We start from the raw sequence: 17,089 nt of genomic DNA, 5'->3' as shown, positions 1-17,089 counted from the left end.
TCTTCACAAATGACATAAATGAAATTGAAGGACACTGTTCACCCACACTCCATTTGGAGATTTATTTTAATGAAGACGTAATGAAGCAGAACATTTTCTGGATGGAAGATAATGATAGCAAATGACAAAATTATTTTGGAACTCAAATGTCTTAGTAGCACATTGAAATGGATGAGTGAGTGAACACTAATTTAGAAAATGTTCAGCAAGTTTGAGGTAATATGTTAACTGAGATAGCCAAAGATCTGAAGAGCAAAGGTGAGAAAGGAATTCAGAATTATTGGCTATGCAACTCAAAAATAAATTATAGGCATACGATCTGACCTTCTGGGACTTTTCAAGAGCTTGAAAATACTCAGTGCCCTTGGCATCTTTTCTAGGCAGAACTAAACAGTCATTGTATTCCAAATTTGTTCTGAGGAGTTTCATCACAGGATTTGGAGCTTTAGCATGGTCTGTGTCTAAGCCTCAGCTTTTTTAGTTGCCTGCACACATTAGAATAAAAACATCTAATTGTGAGCTAGGATTCTACTTCAAAAGAATGTAAAAAAAAAAAAATGAAAAAATACAACAGTAATGCACTGTAAATGGTTCAAGGAAAGAACTCATCTTTTAAAATATTTCAAAATCTCATTTTATCTGATACCTTGCCTTCTTTCCAGTACTTGAAGAGACCCTACAAGAAAGACATTTTACAAGAGCATGTTATGACAGGACAAGGTGAATGGCTTCAAACCTCAAGAGAGTAGGTTTATATTAGACATTAGGGCTTTTTTCTGTGAGAGTAGGAAGACAGTGGAACAGGTCATCTAGAGAAACAGTTAATGCCCCATCCCTTGAGGTGTTCAAGTCCAGTCTGGATGGAGTTCTGAGTGACCTGGTCCACTGGAAGTTTTCCCTGTCCACAGCAAGGGAATTGGAATGAGATGATCTTTAAGCTTCCTGCCAAGTAAAACTGTTTTATGATTCAAAATCTAGTCTCTGCAACCATTCGCCCTTGTCTTCTCACCACATGCCCTTGTAAAAAGTCCTCTGGCTTTTTTGTAGATCCCTTGCAGATGCTGTAAGGCGGCTAGAAGTTTTTCCTTGAGCTTTTTCCAGGCTGGAAAACTCAAACTGTCTCGGCATGTCTTCATAAAAGAGGTGCTCCAGCCCTCTGGTCAACATTGTGGCCACTCACTTCAACATGTTCATGTCCTTGTTGTGGTGGGGACCCCAGAGCTGCATCCAGTACTATAGGCTGGATCACGAGAGTGGAATAGATGGGCAGAATTATCTCCCTCATCCTGCTTGTCACACTTCGTGTGCTGCAGCCCAGGACATGGTTGGCTTTCTGGGCTGCAAGCTCACTTTGCTAGGTCATGTCAAGCTTCTTGTCAAGCAACAGCCCTTGTCCTCAGGGCAGCTCTCCAACCATTCATTACTCAGCCTGTGTCTGTATTTGGGATGACCCAGCACAGAGGTAGGAACTTTTATCTGGCCTTGTTGAACTTCCAGAGGCCCACCTTCCGGCACAGGTTCACCTCTCCAGCCTGTCCAGGTCCCTCTGGATAGCATCCCTGCCCTCCAGTGCATTGGCTGCTCACAGACTGGTGTCATCAGCAAACTTGCTGAGGGTGCTTCCACTGTCCGTGCCACTGCCACAGATACTATATGTAGCACTGGTCCCCTGAGGAGCACCATTCATCACTGGTCTCCACTTGGACATCAAGCTGTTTTGGGAGCAACAGCTCTGAGGGCTACTACCCAGCCAATTCCTTATCCACACAGTGTTCCACCCACCAAATTTGTGTGTCTCCAGTTTAGAGACAAGGTTGTCATGTGTGACAGTATCAAATGCTTTGTGCAAGTCCAGGTAAATGATGTCAGTTGTTCCTCCCTCATTCACTGTTGCAGTATGATTTCAGGGTTTACCCCAAACCCCTGGGTTTCTTCTCCCTCCTTTCCCCACCCTGCCCCCTGCCAAGCACTGTCTGTCAATCCTGGAATTCCAGAAGGGTGTCAAGTGATTGGGCAGATTCAAAAGATGCCCTCTACCCCCCCGAGGGGCATTGGGCCATCCAGGGGTCCTTTGTCCCTTGAGACCTCCTCTCCCATACCTGATTGGTGGGCTCCCTATCCCTTCCCTCCTCCCCTCCCCTGTGTAAAAGAGCGAGCAATGATGTGGTCTGGGAGTTCAGTTGGAGGAGTTGCTGGATTCAGAGGCCTGTGGGCCAGAATAAAAGCTCTGGATTAAAGCCCTCCATCAGAACTGACTCCTTTCCTTCACTACTGCCTTAAAGCTTCTCCGTCAGATGGAAACCTGAGGAGCGGACCGTCTATGAGAGGAAGCTCCATCCTGCCACCACCGGAGCCCCAGCATGCCTGGACTTATCTCCACGTGCCCAGCTGCAACATCCAGCTAGCCAAAAGAATCTCTGAAGTGAAACACCACAGCTGTCACCTTTTGGTTCAGCTGCAGGGGCCAGACAAACTCAGGCACGTCTCGTCCACAAAATTGGTAGTACTGATAATCCACCAACACTATAATCCTTCATAGAAGGCCTCCAAACTTGTTAGGCAAAATTTGCCCTTAGTGACACCATGCTGGCTGTTGCAAATCACCTCCCTGTACCTTCATTCCAGAAAGATATGCTACATGACCTTGCCAGGCACTGAGATGAGACTGATAGGCCTATAGTTCCCTGGGTGTACCTTATTTCCCTTTTAAAATATCGGGATTATATTTCTGCTTTACCAATCGTGGATTGCCACAACTTCTCGAATATGATACATAACTTAGCCACTTCCTCCATCAATTTCCTCAGGATCTAGAGCTGTACCTCATCAGGTTTATCTCAAAATCCAGCCGACCCTTGGAGCTTTTATTCTGTGTATCCTTTCTCCATGCTCTTAAATTTCTTCTGAGAGAGAATTTCTGTAAATCTGGGGAATGAAAACTGTCAAAGGATATATTAACCCAGGAGAAACAGGATGAACACCATGGGCTACCATATCTCTACAAACATAGATGAAGTGCTGGCTGACAAATTACAGCCCTCCCTGAACTGCAATGAAATGTATGCCAAAATTTTAGCAGCAAGAAAAAAGCTGGTATTATAAAAATGCCCATGATTTGGAGGCAATCTTATTTTGAGACTTGAAGCTTGGCCTTTGAGCTTAGATTCAAACTGCATGGGAAGTCATAAGCCAAATTTTCATGGTTGTAGGAAAGCCTTAGACGGCCAAGCATCTGTCTCAGTGCATTAACTGTAGAGAAAGCCTGCTAGGAACAAGGAAGGGAAATGAAAGCAGAAGAGCCAGGTGAATTCTCAGCCAGTGTGGTAAGTAAATCTCATACACAGCTGTTAGTATACAAGAGACAATATTTTAGTGCAAATTATGCAAGCAGTTTGAACAGCAATATAGTCATTATTTCAATATATCATGTGAGGGTTGTTGTTGATAGTAGTTCATAGGAGACAAAGCACTTACTGTCATTTTTAGTATAATTTTTTCTAACTTTTGACTAATTTAGTCCTATATATGCCTTTCAGTGATTCAGTTTGTGCTGGTTTTAAACCCAGGTGAAAAATTAAACCCATTGTAGCTGCCCCCTTTCCCCCCTGCCCCTTCTGATAATGGCGGAAACTAGGAAAAATTGTAAACTGGAACCACAACTTAATGAAATAATCACAACAATATTAGTAACAAAGAGTGTTTAAGAGGCAGCGACAGGAGAGAGTTTTGCCCACAAAAGGGTATTCACCAAAAGTCCACCTGGGCACCAATCAGTGCACTGTCTAAACACAGGCAAAATAGAGACCATCACCACGTGGCCCTCAGCAAAACAGAGGCAGCATGCCAGGGCGGCTCCTGTGGCTCAGCCTCCTCCTCCCCAGTCCAGAAACAATGAAAAACAGGGACAAAACAAAATCTGGAAAACGACTTTTTCCGGATAAGGCTCTGTGGTGCAGAGGCGCTGGCTCTGGTGGTGGCAGCAGTACCGGTGCAGGCTCTTTCTCGCTCTCTGCCACCACAGCAGCAGCAGGGCTGTGGGTGCAGCAGTGGTGGCAGGAGCAGAGTGGCAGCCAGCAGCTCCGGTGTGCTGGCTCCGGTGGCTACAACAGCTATGGTGCCAGCTCTATCCTGGTGCCTAGTAGCAGTGCAGTCTGGACTCTGCTCTGGCACACGCCCTTCCATGTGCCCTGGCTAAAGATGGTGCCACTTCAGTTTCTGCTCATAGTGTTTTCCTGTCGAGGCTGCACCCCTCCAGCAGTGATGTGGGTGGTGTGGAATACACAGCACTGAAAGCTCCATCCTCTTGTCCCTGTATCCAGGACAGAGTTCTTAGGCCTTAGGATTCTTACTTACCACCAGAGGCGTAACTATTACTGGTAAGGGGGTAATAGAGGAGGTAATTCTCATTAATTAATTGCAGTAGCCAAAAGAGAAGACTTGAGGCTTTGCTTTGTTTCTTAGAAATTGTTTAGCTGGAGATCAGTAAACTCTATAGTAAGAAATAGAATTAAAACCATAAGAAATCACCTTTTAAATATTTTGTTTTATTTTAGGTTTTAAAATTAATTTTTTGGACCCAATATTGTCATGGAAATGCTGCTGGGCTTGAAGCAGCTGACTTTTCCAGCCTGACAGAAATTTGTGGTCACCAGCAGTAAGCAGGACTTCAACCTATGCTTCTAGCAAGTTTTATAAGTAAGTTTCTGCAGGGCAATTTAAGCATAACTTCACAGTTCTGATAGAAATGTCCTGTAAGAACAAACAGATCTTTCTGAAAATAGCCTTTGGAGAGACAAAATCTCCTGAGAAATAGCTGTGGAAACTCTTTGTCATCCAAAAGGACATAAAGTCCCCCTATGCATCAGGACTTAACTGCAGTACAGCAGATTTGCATGGTAAGGTTTTTGACTGATGAAATATGAAAGTATTTTAACAAGTGAGCAGGTTACTTTGTGCTCTGCTAGCAAAAGGATTTCATGAAAATGACCCCACACTGCTGGTCAATATCAGGAGCTTGCAGAATACAGCTCTTTTCTATGGCAGAAGTGGAAAGTACTCAAGAAGCAATCTGTACATAAATTCAGATAGATTCTGTCCATGTGTGTGCATTCAACCCCTTGCTTATGTCCTCTTTTCACCTGCTAAGGAGCAGAGAGAACTGGGGTCAAACATGCAGCAGAGTATTGTATTTCAAGTTAGTAGATTCAGTTGTAGGTTCACTTTAGAATTTCCAGAGATGTGTCTAGCCCCCCAGGATCACTCTATCTGGAGACCATACAAAAAGAGTAATATGGTTGTTCTCATGCAATCAACCAGTAGGAAGGAGTCAAACATGTTCTTTGTCAAAGCAGGAGTCACAATACAGAAATCATATTGTATAATCTTCACAGTGTCAGCTGACAGTAGGTTACTTCTTTTCATCTAATGTGTCTGTGGGGTATTCCATTTGTGTCATCTGTAGTCTAAAGAAATTCTGGTTACATTTAAATTCTGCTACTTTCAGATTACGACCACATGCTTTCTTGAAAATGAAAGTACATTCTACATTGATAACAAAAACACAATAGCAGGGAAAGAGTCTGTTGCAGTGCTGATTTTCCTAGTCTCAAATTGTGTGAATGTAAAAGTCAGCAGTGGTTAACTTTACTGTGACACCCTCCCAAGCCAGCGAATAATGTAAGGATTTTTTTGGTAGAGTCTATATGTTGAAAATAACAATCAAAAATTTTCTTCCTTTGAGGTGGGAGAGTATGTGGATAATTTGAGGCTGATAATCCTTTCTACCAGCTTGTTACATTGCCTTTACAGGAAGGTAAGAAGATACATACAGGGAGATATTTGCCCAATAAAATAATGTGTTGGTCACTCAGTTTTCAGCTCTAATGTCATGACATGTCTTCATGAGTTGCAGGAAACAGCAAAGAATTTAACCTGGACAGATCAAGGCACAAAATCTCAGAACATGTGATTTCTAAGTGTATGTGCTGAGAAATACAGAATCACAGAATCAGCTAATTTGAGAAAAAACATTTGAGATCATCCAGTCCACCCTCTGACTAATTACTACCTTGTCAACCAGACCATGTCACTGAGTGCCACTTTTCTTTCCTTAACTATTCCCAGGGGCAGTGAAACCTCCATGTCCCTGGGTAGCCCATTCCAATGTCTATCACCTTTCGTGTGAAGAAATGCCTCCTAATGTCCAATCTAAACCTCCCTTCAAGAAGCTTAAGACTACGTTCTCTTCTAATATTCATAGCTGCCTAGGAAAAAAGGTTCCCACCTAGGTACAACCTCCTTTCAGAGAGTTGTAGATTACCCCTGATACTCCTCCTCTCCAGGCTAAGTGATCTCGACTCCCTCAGGCACTCCTTACAGCACAAGCATTTCATTTCATTCATTTCAATTTCATGTCCTTCTATGGACTTGTTTCACCACTTCAATGTCCTTCCTGAATTGAAGGGCCCAGAACTGATCACAAGATTTGAGGTGTGGCTTCCCCAGTGCCCAGCACAGGGGGACAATCCCTGCCCTGCTCCTGCTGCCACACCATTGCTGGCACAGGCCAGGAAGCCATTGGCCTTCTTGGCCACCTGGCCTTCTTGGCCACCTGGGCACTGCTGGCTTATGCTCAGCTGCTGTCACCAGCACTCCCAGGGCCTTTTCCTGTGGCAGCTTTGCAGCCACTCTGCCCCAGCCTGTGGCACTGCCTGGGCTTGCTGTGACCCAAGGGCAGGACCCAGCACTGGGCCTTGTTGAACCTCACACCACTGGGCTCAGCCATGATCCAGCCTGTCCAGATCCCTCTGCAGAACCTTCCAGCCCTCCAGCAAATCAACACTCCCACTCAACTTGGTGCCATCCATGAATTTGCTAATAGTAGACTCAAGATTCTCATCCAGATCACTGATAAAGTTAGTAAACAGGACCAGGCCCAACAGTGTTTCCTAGGAAACACTACTAGTGATGAGACTAAATATGCTTAACTGAAGGGATCAGTTAAATTCTGAACATCTCTATAGTGAAATTACCCTAACTGAGCAGTTTGCAATAACTTTTTCTAAGTAACATTTACTGAAGGGAGTAAGCAGTCACACTTTTCTTCTTTGTTATATTTTGTTTTCATTTCTTTTTTTGTATATTTTTTCTCAGTTTGAAAAAAAACCAAACAACCAAATCAACAAGTAAATTATCCTGTGGAAGCCATTTTTTGGCAATGTGGTTTGCAATTTATAGTTTGAAGAGTTTTTCCAATTACCATTATATGTCACTTCAGCTGTGATTTGATGCTGAAAGTCTGTTGTTTGAAGTTTTCCTGAATTCTACAAAATATAACATAATATGATACTATATAATTAATATAATATAATATAACATAACATAATATAATATAATATAATATAATTATGTATATGTACATTAGGCCACTTTTTTGGTTCAAATTTAAGTCTGGACAAAAAAAATCACTATAATAACAGCAAAAATAGTCCTTAAATAGTTAGGTTTTTTTATGCTAATTTCTTTCTTGCTATCTCCCTAAAATCACTTTGCTTGTATAATCTATTTTGCTGAATAAAAATATTCCAATAGCTAGTAAAATAATTTCAATGTTTTTGTGCAAGTATGAGATTTGTATCATCCCTTTTTAGGAGCTGTCATGTTAAAATAAGGTGACTTCTTATTGCTTACTCCATATAATTTAACAGACTTATTGCTGAACAGGACTCTTAACAACTCCGTTTCTTGGAATCGTAAGTAGTTGGAAAATAGGCACCCAACTGGAAATAGTTCAAAATTGCTTTGATTTCATGCTCTCAACAGTAAGTAGATTGATTTGGTTTTTGTCAAGCTATGTTTGTCTTTGACTTTCTCATCTTCAGCACTTTGAAAACTCAGCTTCAGTATCAGATGGATGCTCCACATCAAACTTTGGAAATGTTAGCCTGATAGTTATGTCTTGATCAATTTCTGAAAGCAGTGAGGATCATAATTTCATCCACTCATGTTGATCCATTTTGCTTTCATTTGTTGGTTTTATTTGCATGTGGGGTAGTTTTCCAGCACGCTTTGCTTTGTGAACTTGGATCTGCAGGCTAAGCATGATGTATTTGTCTGTCATACTCTCTCTTTGTGCCCAGTGGAAGTGTCCTTTTATCATCGAGCACTCGTTTCACCTCACTGCATTGCAACAGAGCTTACACAAGCAGTTGTAATACTTATGATGTCCTAAGAATTAATTGCTGAAGCATTCATCTTTAAAAGGAGATATTTTCATCCAAATGTTTTAGAGACAAGGTAGTCCTACTCTTAATTATGTCAAGGACCTTTGAAGTCTCTGACTTCAGCAAGCTGGATTATGCTGGGCTATTACTGTTATTCTGCTCTTCTTTTGTGCCTGAGTGAGACACTTTTCAAAGGTCTAAAAATCCTTCAATGACACAGTGTAAAATTCCTTGTTCAGGGAGACATGAGAAAGATCTTGAATATTCATCTATGTTATAAGCCATGTCTTATAACATGTGGCCATTTATTTAAAGTGATATTGGATATCTTGCATTTGGCAAGGTAGGAATATTACAGAGAAATTGAATTATGGAGGAGTTTATTTTCACAGAATGGTGCTTTCTTGCCCCTTTTGATCCATTTTTGATCCACGTTGTTTTGGAAAGAGAGAGAATCTGACCATGAATTACCTGTGGGTTGAGTTACAAGTACTTGAAAATGGCATCTGATTTTGGTAGAACACTTGTATGTGTTCCAGACTTGAAAAAGGTGGACAAGTGAGAGGAAATTATGTTGTGACTAATAAGTCAGTCATCTTACTCTTGTCAGATATATGAACTTTCAACCTTCTTACAAGACCTTGGCAATCAGGCTGACATTAACTATGAAGTCATTATTGTCTGTAATCTGTAGGTATTTCAAATGAACTCATTACACAATCTATGTACCATGGGTATATATTCCATATTTTTCATGTATGGGAATATTCCCAGATTTCAGAAATAGATCTCTTTGTAGAAATATACAATGCACACCTAAAAGAAAAAAAAAGTCTTCTGGTTCATTCAGATTTTTCTTCCCACATTCCTCCACACAGTGAGTAAACATCAGGGTCAATCTGAGCTGGCTATTTTTCAGGTAAGTGCATGTTATCATATGCTGCCCTGAATTTTTCCTTGAAACTCTGTGAGGGAAGGGTGGTACTGAAGATGTGCCCAGAGGCCATGAGCAATATGCATAGGGTAAGGTGTACGTTGTGAGCAGGTGGGAAGTTATTGTGCTTCATACTTCCATGGAATTCTAGTAATGTTTCTAAAAAAAGGCAAATTTTATGTTCTTGCAGTCAGCATAAGTAAGCACAACCTTAGAAAAGCAGTGAAAAGGACTTTGTTGTTGTTTTTTTTTCAGCTTGCTCACCAATTCCCTCTCATGGTTTAGTCAAAAGACTATAAGAACTATAAAGACTGGATGTGGCACTCAGTGCCATGGTTTAGTTGATGAGGAGGTGTTACCTTACAGGTGGGACTTGATGATCTCAAAAGGTCTTTTCCAACCTAGTTCATTGGGTGGTTCTGTGATTCTGTGGAAAGACTCCACATCTATGCTTTTATATTACTGAGTCACTTTTTTTGAGATGTAAATAGACAAGAAAAAAAGGTATTATGACCTCCTGAGCACACTTTTACTCAACAGTTTTATTTGTTTGAAAAAAAAAATCAAAAACTTGCTATTCATTACTTAGAGAAGTCAACAACACTCCAAACAAGGGTGAAAGAGGTGTAATGAAAGGTAGGTTATCATTACCAGAGTTGTCTTGAAACAAAGTGTGTTATGTTTTCTCTTGGGCATAGAAAACAGAACAACACTGACAGATATTTTACGACTGGAAAACATTATTTGGTGGAGATGATGGGAAAGAGAAAGGAGCAATCACTAAAGAAGCTTTTGAGAGTTTTCCTCATGCATCCTCTTAATATAAACGAACTGTAATATATGTCATTTTCTGACTATATGAAATGCTTGCTGTGGAGGAAAAGAGCTGTGGAGAAAAGGAAGATTGCCATTGGCCTTCTTGGCCACCTGGGCACTGCTGGCTCATGCTCAGCTGCTGTCACCAGCATTCCCAGGGCCTTTTCCTGTGGCAGCTTTGCAGCCACTCTACCCCAGCCTGTGGCACTGCCTGGGCTTGCTGTGACCCAAGGGCAGGACCCAGCACTGGGCCTTGTTGAACCTCACACCACTGGGCTCAGCCATGATCCAGCCTGTCCAGATCCCTCTGCAGAGCCTTCCTGCCCTCCAGCAGGTCAGCTCTCTGGCCCAACTTGCCTGCAAATTGCCTGAGGTAGCACTCAATCTCCTTGTCCAGGCTGTCAACAAAGAAGTTAAACAGAATTGGCCCCAGTACTGAGCCCTGGAGAATCCCACTGGATATCCACAGAATTTAAGTTCATTCACCACCACTCTCTGGGCCTGGCCATCCAGATGATTTTTTACTCAGTGAAGAGTGACAGCAAAGTGTAACTGCATGAAGCAAAAGAATGAGGTATTTTAAAAGAAAGATAACGGAAGGAAACAATAAATGTATTTCAGGGCACATGCAACTGAAGGAACCAAAATATTTAAACTCTTAATTAACTATGAGTAAATTACAATTAACCTCTTTTTTTTTTCTGAATGTTGTGATCTAGTGAGGAATTCTTGTGCTATGGTAAAAATATTGTACTTGTAAGCAGTGTTTAACAACTAGGATGCAGACAGAAATCCATGAATCCAAATCCTCTCATAGGACGCCATTAAACAGCTGGTATAATGGATTGGATACCTTACAAACAAGATCCAACACAGCAAGTTTATCCAGAGATGAATATAATAAGGCAAAGGAATGACAATTGAAAGACCTCTGTGTTTTAAAGTATATGGAAGGGTGGATCTAAGATAAAGGATCTTTTTTTATTGCTGCTTATGTGTTTAAGTGGGATAATAAAAGGAATTTATGCACTTATCACTAACAAGGAAAGCCACAGTTTCTACAGATTCAGTTAGTTTATCTGTATCTTCAAATGGTAGTAAATAGTGTACTTCCAAAATTGTCAATTATAGTTATGCCATGTAACCTGACAAGAATTTTATTAGAGTGGCTTAGTCAATCCAGTAGCTTTCAGGATTAGTTTTCACTCGACTTTGATTCCTTGCTTTTCCATGTATATTAGAGTCCTGACACTTATCATCATTTGTGTGTGCCAAGAGCACCTCTGGATGACCTGTGTCTCATGCAGAGCAGCTTGGTCTGCTGCTTGTTCACAGGCTGAAGTAACGCCCCCCTGGCTGCGGCAGGTGTAGCCTGCAGGACAGAACCTGACAGCATGGAAGCAGATATCGCTATCTATGGAAACAGCCTTAAGAACCATAAGTGTCTGGGATGCAAGGCTGATTGCAAATACATGTCTCTACAAATCTACTGAAGAACATAAGTTACTAATTTATAAATCATTGTCATTTCACTATGCAAAGAGCTAGCTACTTCAAATTTTTATTTGAATTCTTGGCAAAATCTAATTTATGATGAACTTTATAATGTTCAGAATAAATGTTTGTTTTACAGCATCATCCCTTTTATTGCATAGAGAAATACAGTAAAATTTGAAAAACATACTTCCCTGTAGTCAAATTCTGCTCTTTGCTATAATCCAATTATCTTGAGGATTGTGAGCATGCATCTGAAACCAGACACTATGGCTCATGCTCACTGAATAACAGTAAATACTGATGTAGCAAACCATGTTCCTCAAGTTGTTTATGTGGCATATTCAAAATTCCCTGCACTCTCAAAGCCTAGAATTGTCTTAATTTACTCCAGTGTGGTGAAAACAAATTTGTGGAACAATTTAGTCTAATTAAGTTAATATTAGAAGGTATTTGTTATTTTCAGAACAGCAGAGCATGAAAAATACAACTACAGTGTAACAACCACAGAGTTAAGAAGTTCCAAGAAGTTCACAGAACAAGATAAAATAAGGATAGAAGAGACTTTGAGAAATTTAATCCATTTCCCTTTTCTAGTTACGGTTGTCATCGCTATAGGCATGTCTGTCGAATCTGCTGGTGAAAAATCTCCAGTAATGCCAAGTGCATCATTACATGCAAACACCATAGCTATCCATTCATTTATTTAAAGTTATAACAGCATCAAAAGAGAAATCTGTTGTGGCCAATTATTCTGCCTTCAATGCACATTCTGATCTTGAACTCAACCAAGGGAGGACCTCCTAGTGTACACAGGTCATCTGTCATGAGAGAGATTTAGCAGATGCATGCCAATCTCCATAATCTGTTTTGGCAGGCATGGGAGGAGCAGTTACTGCTTTCTGCTAAAACTTTGTTTCTCATGTCTCTGTCCAAATTTTTATACACCTCTGCCTGGTTCAGAGTTGCCTAGTCTCAGCTGAACACAGAAATTACTTGTAATTCTAGGACCAATATCACTGTTTTTTCTGAAAAAAAAAAGTAGCTGAAAATTGGGGCTGCTAAGCTTCTGATTTTTTTTTAATATAGAGAATGAGTAAATTAAATAAACATTTTTCTTCCAGCCTTCAAATGCCAGAACACTGAAAATTTTCATCATGTAGAAAATTTTTTGACCTCCCTGAAGCAAGAATTCTTATCTAATATGTGTAACAATTATTCTATGGGTAGATTTCCCTGCTGAATGTTCAATGTATTGATTTGTGATGCCTCTTTTGTCTCAAAAGGTACAGATTATTCTTATCTCTTACTGTGCACAAAAACTTGCATGCATTGGTTTCTTCCCTATTTCAGCAGCTGTCATCTCATCAAGATTTTGTAAGGAATGACATATGTGGGAAAATAAATTCTCAGTCCCTAGGTGGTGTGGGAATACCCATCTGTATTCATTAGGGTTGATGTTGTTTTCCTTCTTGTTGTTCTGAATTTGCCATTATAGTGATCTGCTCCATGGTCATAGTTGGTTTAGTGGTTTAGTGGTTTAGTGATTAGTCTTGCTGTTTCTAGTCTTGTTTAGTGATTAGTGTGCTGTTTCATTCCTTGGCAGAAATAAATTCTTGCCTACATCCATCTGTTGGTGGTTGTGTTAAAAATCAGATACTACCATTCTGGGTCAAAGCAGAGGTTAGGCTTGTATCCTGTCTCTAATTATTGTCAGTTCCAGAAGCATCATGGAAATGAATTTACCTCCCATTCCTAAGCTCTCTCCTGCGCTTAAGCATACAGTTGCTTTACCTTTCTGTCTCTTGTTTCAATTGTCCTCCTTTAACTTGTCATCTTTTTTGGGTTTGGTGTTGGTCGGCTCTCACCCATAAAAATACATTTTGATAATAATCTTGTTTCTCAGTAGAAAAACCTGAAAATAGGAGAGTTTTGCTATGATATATGTTAGTCTTTGACAATAAATCAAGTAATTGCACATGTGCCAGCAGTGATCTGCTGGTGTTGATGATAACAATGTGAGAATACAGGTGGAAGGAGAAAGTTTTCCTCATGCATTCTCCATTGCCATTGTCAAGGCAATCTAAATAAGAATGTAATGTTTTGTCTAGCAGAGCTCATTTTTTTAAAGTGCGATTTTAAAAGCATAGATATGCAATGTTTGTGGTCATGGGGACTTCCTGTGAGTACCAGCGTAGTGCAAGGACCAAGCTTTATTCTGGCATACTAGGCAGAGCTAATGCAAAGAATGTAAGAGGGGAATCATGGAAGTAGGAACATCTTTTCTCCCTTTGCTCCTCATATGTTGCTGTTCATTCTTTCTATCTGCTTCTGATCAGATACTATTTAGATGGTGAGCAGTTAATTTGCTCAAAAATGAATGCAAGTTTTCTTTTATTCTGAATCAGTTCTTGTGAAAGATACCGGGCAGATGTATGTGGAAACCGAAGCCCTCCACCTACAATAAAAAAAGCATACATCAACCAATATAAGCAATCTTGTGCTGCCTGATGTGTTGGGGCAAAGGGGAACTGAGTTTTCACAGCATTAATTTTCTGTTTTCTGTGACATCATTGTTTACATGATATCTATTATGGGTCACCATTCATTAGGAATGGGGCTGGAGGGCTACTAAACAGTTATCAGATGACAAGTGTACTAGTTTTTGATCAAATCAGGCTATAAAAGTTCATTTAATTTGAACTTAATTTAATTAAAAGAGCTTCTGGGGGGTTTATCATAAGAACACTTTCGGTTACTCTGTTTCATAAAGGAGGAGGTTTATCTGATCCTGCCTTCTTGTTTGTGAATATGTTTGCATATGTCTTTGTATGTGTTTGCTTCCCTCTCTTCTTGGAATAACTTTTGCACCTTGGGAATCCTTGGTTACATGCAAAGACAGTCTCAAGATACAAAATTTCTGCAAGTCACATGAGACAGAAAAACATAAAAACCCTGCTGAGGAAATTCTGTATGACACATACAGTCAAGAAAGAGATTTCATTAGTTATTAAAATAATTGATATTTTTTGTTTTAATGTGTTCATTGAATCCTCTTATTTTCTTTGATTTTTGCTACAAAGAGGAGACTCCTTGGCATGCAGAATCACCTTAGTGGTTTACCTTTAGAGAGGGTAATTAATGTGATCCTAGAATTGGGCTAAATTTTTTCTCCAAGTATTTGAAGCATTTTCCTTGAATTTGAGGGTTTTTCTTCCCCCCCACAGAATCGTAGAATGTCCTGAGCTGGAAGAGATCCACAAGAATCATTGAGTCTAACTACTGGCCCTGCACAGGATATCCCAAGAATCACACCATGTGTGTGAGGGCATTGGCCAAACGTTTTGAACACTTCCAGGCTTGGTGCTGTGAGCACTTCCTGGAGACCAGGTTCCAGTGCCCAGCCACCCTGTGGGTGAAGAACCTTTTCCTGATATCCAACCTAAACCTCCCATGAAACAACTTCAGGCCATTCCCTCAGGTCCTGTCACTGTCACCCCACAGAAAAGATCAGTGCCTGCCCCTCCTCTTCCCCTAACAAGGGAGGACTGCAATGAGGTCTCCCCTCAGTCTCCTCCAGACTGAACAGAACAAGTGACCCCAGCCACTCCTTGTGGCTTTCCCTCTTTTTTATTGAGTAACCATTATTTTTGCTGAAATTATCAACTCAAATCACTTAGATATTCAGAAACCTTTCTTCAGTATAAACATGTAGAACTCTACATGCTTGTAGGAATGTACATCTATGAAGTTTTTCTAGTGAAGCGAAGTAAATATAGTTCTTCAGGTAGTTTGCAAAAGTAATAGTCAGCAGAGTTTTGCTTCATGATATGTTGACTCTGTCCTACCTTGCAAAACAACTTTGTCTTATAAATTTTTCTTTTGTGTACAAAATGTTCACGATAATTCATGTTATTATTACTTAAATAAGATAAAACCATCAATATTTCTAAACTATATTGCCATCATGGAAAGAAATACATCTGCAAGTAAGGTCACTTAGAAATTTTTCTTTCTAATTAGTTAATGGATAGTATTTTTCCTGTTGTGAGTCTGTGAGGGGGAATATCACTGATTTTTTGAATAGTGTTGTCAATCAAACACCCTTACCTATATACATCTTTTTCCCTAAAAGTTTACTCTCTATGGTCCTGGAAGTATTGTCTGCTGCTCAGGGGGGATGCTACCATCCATGACTGGCTCATATAGTTCCCACTGCTAGAAAAGACTGATAAAAAATACTTTCTACTAATGATACAGAGTAGTACAACAAAATTGGTGACTGAATTTGTGCTGTGAAATTAAGCTACACCTTGGAAGTGAGTCTTTTGGTGGGATTTTTCTGAATGCAGATTATATCATGCTCTCACCTATGGCTGAGGACCACAACCTCAACCACAACCTGTCTTTTGTTCTGTTTGTGCAGGCAGACTTGGCACAGCAGGCTGGTCCATGACACTTACCTTCAAAGTCCCATTTTAGGAAGATGGCTACACCACACCCTCCTGCATAGGGATGAAATGCAGGTCAGAGAGGCAGGAGAAAATACTGCTAGTTTCATGCAAAGCTATTTGTGTGGGGAGTTTCTTAAAATACAGATTGAATAATTGGAGTTTACAAGCAGAGTATAATTCTTGATGCAACATTGGAAGAATTGAGAAGAGAAGGGAGGAAAATATTTTTTTTCTGAACTGGAGAGATGATGACCACATAACAGTGCAATGACAGCAGAAGAATGGTTTGCTATAAAGTGAGAGTAAGTGATGGTCTGTAGGGTGGTGGGTGATCTAGTAATAATTAAAGGTAATAAGAGTGTATATGGGAATGAAACAAATTATGTGAAACGAATACTATAAGTGAGAATACAACAGAAAAGAAAGTATGAGCAGGTAATGAAAATCAAGTTACCAGTCATTCTCTAGATTTAGAATCCAGTAAGTTGAGTAAGCACTAGAATTCAGATGTTATCAGTAGACTAAATGTTACTTGAATTACTTTTTTTCTTTTATCTAACAGTGATTACATACATCCTGTGAATTAAAGCCAGGTTATTAAGAACATGCAAACACTGACTGTGTACAACAAATTAGTATCTTTTTCATAAAGGACAATTTGTAATAGAGCAGTGTTAAGATGTAAAAGAGTCACACACCACAATTTTAAAGACAAGGATCAGATTTTTCTGAATATTTAGTGTACTAACTGAAAACAGTTTTTGCTGACTAGAGTAATAATGCTTCTTAATAGGGACTTACTGTCACAGTAACTAATTTGCAGTGACATCACCTGTCAAATAATTTTATGCTCAGCCCTGTATTCAAACAGGCTCTTAGGTGTTTGATTTGCACCAAGAGTGGAGGAAGTTATGTGTGCCTTTGTGGAAAGAGCAGCGCTCCCAAACTACTGTCTTTTAACAAGTGAGAATTTCACAATACAGGTCTGGAAAAAATCTGAATGGATCTGAAGGGAATGACTCTCAATTCTGAGAACAGGAAACAGCATTGGGTGCTGGTTATTCTTTCTGTGGTGGTTTAATCCATCCCATCTTCTTTACTAGGACATCCCGCTGAAATACATCTGATAGTCTTGGTGGGGAATTCCTCAAAGAAGAGGTGTTGGGAAA

The sequence above is a fragment of the Zonotrichia leucophrys genome, chromosome Z (assembly GCF_028769735.1).
Source record: "Zonotrichia leucophrys gambelii isolate GWCS_2022_RI chromosome Z, RI_Zleu_2.0, whole genome shotgun sequence".
NCBI classification, from domain to species: domain Eukaryota; kingdom Metazoa; phylum Chordata; class Aves; order Passeriformes; family Passerellidae; genus Zonotrichia; species Zonotrichia leucophrys.
Note: the sequence above shows the minus strand (reverse complement) of the source record.